Genomic DNA, 9,934 nt, shown 5'->3' on the forward strand with positions numbered 1-9,934 from the left:
CGGCACTTAACAACAACAACAACAACAAGCTACCAAAGGTGATCAGGCAATATAAAGGGCAAGACAAATATGAAAGGGGGAAAGTAGACACAGGGAAATCCTTGAAAAATAGCAATAATAATGAGAAAATTAGTTATTGATAAATTATCAATAGTTATTGATAAATTATCCCTTTATTAGCATTTCTTTGATTAAAGTTAATTGTTCACCTAAATTATTCTGTTGAAATTATATGTTGTTACCAAATAAAATTGATTTTTCAAAAATGTTTGAACATCCCAAATCTTGCATTTTTATGATAAGAAACAAATCTGGTCAATTCTCTTCAGATGCTATCACTTTTGAACTAGTGGGAGGATTTGAAGAAAGTGAGTTTGATAATTCATTTTAGAAATGGAAGGCACACAGAAGAATAATTCACTAGTTAGAGGTTTTTCTTTTCTTCTCTATTCATTAATTGGTATTCAGTGCCTTATGGAAGAACTGATCATAAGCCATTTTCCTCTACTTTCTTCATTAATAATATGGGACTGTTTAACGGCATGCCATTCGTGAGACAAGAATATGTGAGAGTCCATTGGTATTTTCCAGCATTAGGGAATTCTCAGAGAATAATACTGAGTGTAAAGCATCATTTTCATTTCTTCAGAAAATAAATGTATTAGGAAGAAAAATTACTGGTGTAGCTGTCATTTTACCACAAAGGTAAACAGCGTTAGACTGCTACTCTCTGACATGCTTCATGAAGAAAATGTGAAAGGTAAACCTATGGAAGATTATAAGAGTTCCTTTTCAGTTGTTTGTGTGTTGAGCTCCCTGACAATATGAGTCAAGTGAATGGATTCTTTCTTTCTTTTTTTTTTTTTGGTGGGGGGAGGTAGGATTATTCTTGAAAAACAGCCATTACAACAACTGGCCTGGTCAACACAATGGCCTTGGTGGAAACTAGAACTGGCATCACTTTGTTGTTCTTGATCCTATAGGTGGTCAGAGCTTCATCAGATTAGGAGAGATATTCACACAGAGTACCTAGAAACTAAGAGACTGGTAACTGAATTGACTATCTCAGTCCCAAACAAATCTCCATGTTTAATCAAAACATATAGAACCTTTGTAGAATAGAGAGACTATTCAAATGCAATAACGTGCAATATTTTGAGTGTGGGAATAGTCAGTCATTTTAGAATTAGGAAAAAAAAAAACTACCTGAATCTTTAGAAAAACATATAAAATGACTTGTTAGATTTAATATATGAATCAAAGAACAATTGCCTATCCCTTTGGAAAATCCCAGGTTTGATTTATCTATATTCTTCTGTCAGTGGCAAAATCATACAAAAAAGTACAGTCTTTCTTAACATTCACATACAACCTCAGCACTAACTTACAAGCAGTTTTCGAAGTAGCTACTTCTTTTCCCTCTGCAAACACATTCTTTCCCAACCCCATCTATTGACATTTTACAGAACATTCAGAATATTGAACTAGCTGCCAAAGGTAAAAAAATAAAGCCACCTTTCTTGAGAAAGATGCCTAATAGAACGTTTGCTGTCAGCCAGATTCTTAACAAGGTCCTCTGGCTGCATCTGTGCACACTGGGACTGTTCTGTCTCCTTTATAAACACCTGGGACTAGGGAATTCCTTTCCAGAAAGCCACTAGAAGGATGCTGTTTCTTAGCAAACTGCTAAAAAGAATGCATGGAGTCAGAATGGAAAAACTGGAACATATTCTGAATGTTTTGGAATAAAAAACCATCATCTAACTCAGAAAAGAAAAGTTAAAAGAAGATAATGGTGAATGGAAGAAAACAAGAGTGTAAGGTATCAATTGAATCTGTTCTTGCACTTAACTAAGGAACGATTCAAACAGAAGTCAAATGCTATGGTCAATTCCCTATTTCATTTCTAGATATATAGCTAAAACTAATAAAGGACACCATATTTCAGTAGCTAATAAAATCCTGAGGTTAGTTCCATTTTAATTAAATTGACCTCACATAAGAAAGAGCTAGAAGCCCACTCCAGAACATTGTTCACACTTAATGAAAGAACCAGGACTCCACATTAAGTGTGGAGTCCTGGTATGGTGCTGTGGGCTAATGTGTCAGACTGCAAAGTCATTTGAACTGCAAAGTCAGTGGTTCAAACACACCAGCTGCTCTTGGAAACCCTATACAGGGTCGCTATGGGTCAGAATCAACTCGACGGAACTTAACAACAACAATGAAAGAATAGCCTAAAACAGTCCTTGGGGACAGCTGAAAACAACATTGATTTGTTCTTAGAACTTGCTGTTTCTTTAGTAATGTTTTCGTTAAAAACCACAAGAAAGTCGATGGTCTTTCTCTTTTCTCTCCACTCCAGTCCGAAGCTTGGTTTTCTTAGGCTATGGGAGGGAGGCTGAGCTTTGCCTGATTCAGGATCCAGCCTTATTATGTTAGGCATGAAAAGATGAATTCAGAGTGTATCTTTCCTTGATGGATGGTTTTTCGTTTTTTTGTTACACTGAAATATTGTTGAATTCCCCTTAAATTTGAACAGGATTTGCAACTTGAAGTGTGTAGCTATCAGCCATTGTATTAGCATTCATAATTATCACCAGTAATTGTTACAACAGTTTCCTAACAATTACCATTTTCAGCAATAGAGTCGGGGGAAAGTGCCATTCATTTAACTAAGCAGTGTAGAGTTTTCATTTAACAAGACTGTCCAAGCATGAGCGAAAAATGAAAAACAGAGAATACTAAATATATATTTAAATGCAGACAAATTCCGATGACAAAGTAGTTCTTGCCTAGCTCAGATCAAAATGTTAAGCAGTTGACTTCCTTTATGTCTTCCCAAGAGTTTTATGTAACAAACTTTCAGTGTCATGACTAATGGCAAATCTTGCCAAGGATTACTATCTTAAAACTGCTTCTCAACCTTTGTGATTTGCAGTACACTTCTTATTACAGGATGCATTATGCAGAAACCCCGGCTATGTGATGGGACGTGGCAACCCTGCTGTGTGAACGCCTATCAGAGCTTCTTTTAAGGCCCTTTCTCAATTGTCAGCAAAGTATTTTTTAAGGTTAAAAGGTGTAAAATTATTCTGAAATGCTTTTCTGACCTGTCGCCTATCACTGCAAAGAGCTAGAGTTCATTTTTTTTTTTCTAAAATTGTATTTTTTTTTTTTTTGAAATGCAGTAATATTATAAGAGTAAGCTTTCTACAAGGAAAATAGTTTCCTGAAATTTTCATGGTATTTTTTGCATACCCTTTTCTCCAATGATAGCAGTATTAATCATTGTTTCATGTTTAGAAGGATGATTTCCAATTCTATTTTTGCTTTTCCTAAGTGCTTTTTCAATGGTGAAATTAATATAAATGACCATTACTTTTTTGCATGTCTTTCTTTCCTTTTTTTTTTTACTATTCCTGTTACGGTGGTTGCTTCATATTTCATATTCCATAATGTCAAAGTCAAATTCACCACTGTCATGAGCTATAATCTCATTATTCAGAGGCATAAGGGGCCGATGGGCTGTCATTCTTGAAGTTGCACCTGTACTTTGATTGAAACCACACTAGAAATCAGCAGGAAAACGAGAAGAAGGTTTTGATTCTTCCTCCTTATCTGTTTTCATGGTTTTCCAAGCTTGCTTGGCTAAAGAATTCCCAGGCTTGACAAATCATCTAAGGTCAATGAGCCGATCATTTCAAATCCTTGGCCTATGAGGCCCCATCTCCTATTTTTTTTCCTCTAGGGTAAAATTTACAGTTATAAATAACTGCTTATGCTCTGCTAAAACATCGGATAGATTTTGAAAACCAGTCTCTGGAGAGTCTCCCAGCATCCTGTAGGATCGTTCCAGGTATAAGGAAAATCGTTGGAAAAATTCAACACAAAATGAAAACAGGCCCACTCTGCAAATTTTAGAACAAAGAGAGAAGACTTTGTGTGGAATACCAATTTAAGTTATGCTTACAATTCAATGGAACTTATTAAATTTATATTTGTAGCCTTCATTCACATGAAATAATCCTGGCCAGAATCATGCTTCCTTTTCTTTGTTATTGATGTTTCATACCTCCTGCTACACTAGGCTTATTTTCCTGTTTAATCTGCAAGGAATAGATAGAATATGTCTATGGATTTATAAATTATGGTGTCAATAAAGAACACACATTTGATTAACTTTATTTAGGTCTTGACCTTGCTCTCTTACTGTGATAAATTAGTTGTTTTCAGATTTAGCTTAATTTGTGGATGCTTATGAGTTTATACGTATTTGATATTTGCTGTTGTTGCAAAGTGCTGTTGAGTCATTTCCAACCCTTAGCAGATTTCTGAGGAGCGGCTGGTGAGTTTGAACCATCGATCTGGCGGTTCAAACAGACCTTGGATCCAGTACATTGTCCCACAGTGACACACCAGTCTAATGCCTACTTTGCATTTTAAAGAGCAACAGATAACCTTGTCCTTTAGAGTTAACACTCTGACTTTAAGGCATTCTATGTGCAGAGACGAATGGGCTGAGGGTCATAAAATATAATGGAATTCTCAGTCAGGAGAGAGAACATAAGGACCCATCACATTTTACCTGTCACCCGTTTTTTCTACTTCCATCCTTCTTTGTCCTCTGTTTCTGATATGCTCACAGGAGAGGAAAATAACCCCTTTTCTACATTCCATCCTTTGGCTACTGTGTCATTCTTGAAAGCATCACAGGAATGTGTGTGTGTGTGTGAAGCACACACGTTATCCATACTGAAGGAGGGTTGTGGGAAAAACGAAAGGCATGAAGTCTGAGACAGGAAAAGCGCTGAGGAGTGTCAGTCAAAAAGCAACACCGTTGTTCAGGGAAAGCCCATCTTCTCGTTCCATTACAGATCAGAGGCACACTGGCAAGAAGCTAATGAAGCTGAAATACCCGTGTTCATCCCTGCCTACCCAAGGATCTGTGAGGAAGCTGGACAGTGTGTTGAGTGGCCATATGTACTTGCACAGTTTGCAGAAATACTTGAACCACAATCAGGTAAGACTCTCTCTGACTCTTCTCACTGCATCTTCCCTATCCAATTTCACTTCCTCTTATGTGAACCAACAACGGAGTGGTCACTGGCATCTTAGGGAATCAGCGATAATGAAGCTGAGTTTAGATGACACAGCATTTGACTAGAAGAGTATTTTTATGGTAAGCATTGGACTGCAAGGTCAGGTTGAACTGCACCATCAACAGTTCATACTCATCAGCAGATCCTCAGAAACCCTATACAGGGTCACTATGAGTCGAAACAGACTAGACAGCACTTAACAGCAACAATGCTTAGTTAGAGTCTGCATAGAGGACATTGTAATAAACTGGTTAGTGTCATCTATTCACATATTTATAATTCCTCACAGTACAAGCTGAAGAATCTTACAAGTAACACAGTAGTTAAGCACTTGGCTACTAACTGAAAAGTTACTGGTTTGAACTTGTCAGTTCAGCAGCCATTCCCAGTGAGAAAGATGTGGCATTCAGTTTCTGGAAACACTGACAGTTGTAGAAGGCTTAGATGCTTGACTGTCCGATCGAGTCACTATGTGTCAGACTTCACTCAATAACAAGGAGTTTCTTTCCTTCTTTTGATAAGTGTTCTAAAATTGGCAATTTGCTGTGATTTCTTTTTTCCATTCTAAAGAAACTATTCACTTTTGTACTGTAAACCTTGTATTCTTTTTCCTCAAAAGAACCCTAAAATCATACGAAGTTTAGTTCCACAGATTTGGATCTGCCTCTGCTAATGCTTTTGGTATTACACTAAAAGCAATATGTTTAATATGACCTTAAAATGCTTTCTCATTTCCAAAAAGAAAGCCAGTTTATATTTATGTTTATTAATTAAGAATCTCACTCTATTTGAAAAATGTGTAGTATTACTTTTGTTAATAACTTTTTTGTTACTTATTCTGAAGAAACACAAATAAAAACAAGACGTCCTGGATGTCTTGTTGAAAACAATAAGCAAATTTTGCCAATGGGAAGAATTTTTTAAAGAGTTATTTCAAAGGACTAATTGATCACACAAGCCCCAGTTTTAGTGCTCCTGAGACCAAAGGAACTAGATGGTGCCAGGCTGCGGCAGCTGAAAGAGACCACAGTATGAGGTCCTGGATAGAGTGAAAGAAACAGAATAAAACTCAAAATAATGAAAACAATCAGGCTTACTGGTCTGAGAGAAACTAGTGGAAACTCTCAGACAGTGACCCAGACACAGTTCCATGTTCCTCTGGTCTCTCTCTGGTCAGTAAGCCTGGCCTTTTTTATAATACTGAGTTTTGCTCTACATTTTCTCCCATTCTATCCAGAGCCTTTTAATGTGATTCCTTTCAGGACAATGGTAGCCAGGCACCATCTAGTTCTCTGGAATTTGATAATCACAATTAATCCTACTAACAATTACTCACAATTCAATTCATAAAAGCCTATCAGTAGCATCCATTCCCGTTCACCAAAGCCATCTGGAAACAAGGGAAACTATTCACTGTGGACTCTCCCTTGTCCCCTCATTCTAAATTTAAGCACACGCATGAAAGCTTGTAAGGCAGCCACTTCATGACTTTGCGGTGCCCCATTTTTGATAGCCAGTGTCCAAATTGCCCATCCCTATCAATCCCACAGTTGTGAGGCTGGCCTAGAACCAAGCAGTGTTTCATTCTGTTGTGCATAGGGTTACTATGAGTTGGTACCAACTCAATGGCGCCTAACAACAACAACAACAACAGTAGTTAAGATGTGCTTATTCTCATGGTAATGAACTCTTATACAGGCACAGTTAACTCTATGATATTGTCCATGAGAAACCAATTCCCTCTTGGTGGGTGTAATTAAGAAATGGAAGCATGTGCAGCATTTGTTGCTCATCACCATGCAGCTCAGTTTACGATGGCTTTAGTTGCTGTTGGTTGTTGCTGTTGATCCGATATATAGTAGCTGATATTGGCTCTTGCTCATTGGTTAGGGCTACAGAGGGTATGGTTATGGCTTGGCTGTATAAACACAGTTGGTATTCCTCCTCAGGTAAGGCAAGGAAAACAAACAAACAGGTAAATGAACAATTGCAAAAAGGAAAAAGAAGAGAGAAAAAAATCAGGCAATAAAAAATTTACAATAAGCAAAAACTAAAAAGAAAATAAAAACCATGGATGAGGAAAACAAGAGAGAATATAAAAAGGAAAGAAAAAGCTAAACACAATTAGGGAGAGGGATGAGTAAAAGAAAAGAAAAAGCATCCAGAGAGTAGTAAAAAAAACATCAAAAGGGGAAAAAAAGATGAAAGAAAAAGTTGGTATGGGAGAGAGGAAAGAGAAACAGAAGGAAAATGAAGACAGAGATAGAAAGGAAAACAAAACAAAACAAGAGAAGGTAAAGAGAAGAAGAAGAGGAAGAAATAATAAACAAACAACAACAAGGAAAAGAAAAAACCAGGACAGTTGCTAGACCCAGAAAGGAGAAAACTCTGGGGGCTTCAGCCAGCCATGGAGCTAACATGGTGAGCAAGGGATGAGACGGGGGCACTTGGCCTTAGATGGAGTTCCTGTAGATCTAGATATTTTCTGTTCTGGACACCCAATCCAGAAGTAGCTCGTAAAGACCTTAAAGAAGCTGGGAGAGGGCAGCTGTAGGTGAGAGTTCCTGCTAATCGAGAGGTGGTCAGATTGGCTGTGTGGGTCGGGAGTTAACCTCAACTGAATCTAGGTACTGGGGTTGGTGCAGGTAGCTCCTTACTCACTTTGATGCATCTCACAAGTGTGTGGCACACACAATGTGGCCACTGTAGAGAAAGAGCTTCACTTAGGGTATATGCAGTTTGGGGCTGGCAATGCCTCTGGTTACCAGGGTAATGTGGGATACACGAAAAAATAATTGTTCCTTTCTCTCCACCAGTAAGTGGTAGGTAACCCTCTGCACCACTGAACTGCCCCCTCTGCTTTCAAAAAATCAACCACAAAAGTTCCAAATGGCTGCAGTGCACCTCACCAGCCAGGACAGATCAGCTGTTGGTCTCTCTCCCATTTTCCCCTCTGCATCTGCTCAGCGTCTTCTCCTAATAACGGTTAGTCCAGGGCTGGCCAGAGGTGGCCCTGCAGGTTTGGCTCATGGCTCACCTGAATCCAGGCATGGGGGTTGATGTGGATAGCTGCCAACTCACCTTGATGGGGTTCATAGCTGTGCTGCTCACCACCATGCAGTTCTGCCCCCAGGAGAGTGGGTGCTTCACTGAGGGTGTATGCGGATGGGGACTGGCCATGCATCTGGTCATCAGGAGAATCTGAGGAAGAAGAAAAAAATGCACCTTTAGCGCCATGAGTCAGTTATGTTTCTGGACCATCAATTTAATTCACATACTGAGAAAAACCAAATACTACCAAACAATAAATATTTACTGAGAACATACTAGGTGACTGTCTTTGTGCTGTATTCTGCATGATACCATGAGATGTACAAAATAAAGATTGAAGAGTTGTTTTAGGGCATAAGATTGTGGACTAGGCAGACAGACTGGGCAGACCCTCTGCAACAAGAACATAGGTGAACAAGTGAAATGTATACAGGTGGTGGTCTTGGAACTATGAGTTTCAGAAGATAGGACAGAGAGGTAGATTTAGTGATGACCAGAAAAGGAAACTTAACAGGAGTACCAATAGAAGAAAAACAAGCGGCCAGTCAGCTGGCCTGGAGTGGCACATCCATCTGGAACTTTTGTGGCTGGTTGTAAATATAGCAACCTAGAGGTATAGGATATGGCTAGAGGTTCTCAGCAATGGGGGATGGGGTTCTCCTTTGTTTCCTGTGCTCTCATTAGTCCAGTGGTTTGTGGCACCCTTATCTGCACAGCCTTGGCTATACCTGGGGCCAGGCACTGAGGATACCATCCCTGTTTCTGAATTTACCCTGAACTACATTACACAAACAATGAACTGTGTTCAAACTTCTAGTCTCTAGCACATCCACCAGGAGATGGCATGCTGAGAACACATTAACATACAATCATTGATTAAATATAAATATAAGGACACCACAATGCTTTAGAGACAAAAGACAAATTTCAACTTACACAAAGAAACAAGACAGAGTACCTTAAAAAAGTGACCAAAATATAGTCAGAAAATATAACCTCAGAAATACTAGTGGAACTATTTGATAAGGTTTTTAAAAGAGTGATATTTAGGTACCTTCAACAAATTGAGAGAATGACTGAGAAAATTACAGATGAAATCAAGGAAAACACAGACAAAATTTTAGAAGGATTCAGGAAAACATGACAAGAACAAACTGACAAAATAAATGAAGAGAAATCATACAAAAACAGCAATGAGAAATCCAGAAGATTAATACTAAGACTTTAGAAAAAGGTAATACATTGAAAGGACAAAGAAATAGAACTGCATCAATGGAAAACCAAATTATTGAGCTTGAAGACAAATCCTTCAGAATTCATCTGCTAGAAGAACAATTTTAAAAAAAGAACAAAATAAATCCAAAGAATAGCTAAAATGTATGTGGGACACTGTCAAAAGGAATAACTTATGTGTGATTATAATTCCAGAACAGAAAAAGGCAAAAATACATAAATAAATGAAAAGAGAGCGAGAAAGCTGTTGAAAAGTTATTGGGAGAAAACTTTTCTAATATCATGAAAGATAAGAAGATAGCCATTCAAGAAAATGAACACACTTAAAACTGGACAGACCCGAAAAGAAAATTCCTGAGAGCAGCTAGAGGGAAACAGAGTTATCTACAAAGGAGAAAAACAAAATTATGTTCTGATTTATCAGCAGAAACCAAGCAGGCAAGAGACAATTGGATGACACATATACAAATCTGAAAGAAAAAAAAAATTCCAACTAAGAATCATTGTTGTTAAGTGCCGTTGAGTCAGCTGTGACCTATAGCAACCCC

This window comes from Chrysochloris asiatica, unplaced genomic scaffold, assembly GCF_000296735.1.
Source record: "Chrysochloris asiatica unplaced genomic scaffold, ChrAsi1.0 scaffold00029, whole genome shotgun sequence".
Lineage (NCBI taxonomy): Eukaryota > Metazoa > Chordata > Mammalia > Afrosoricida > Chrysochloridae > Chrysochloris > Chrysochloris asiatica.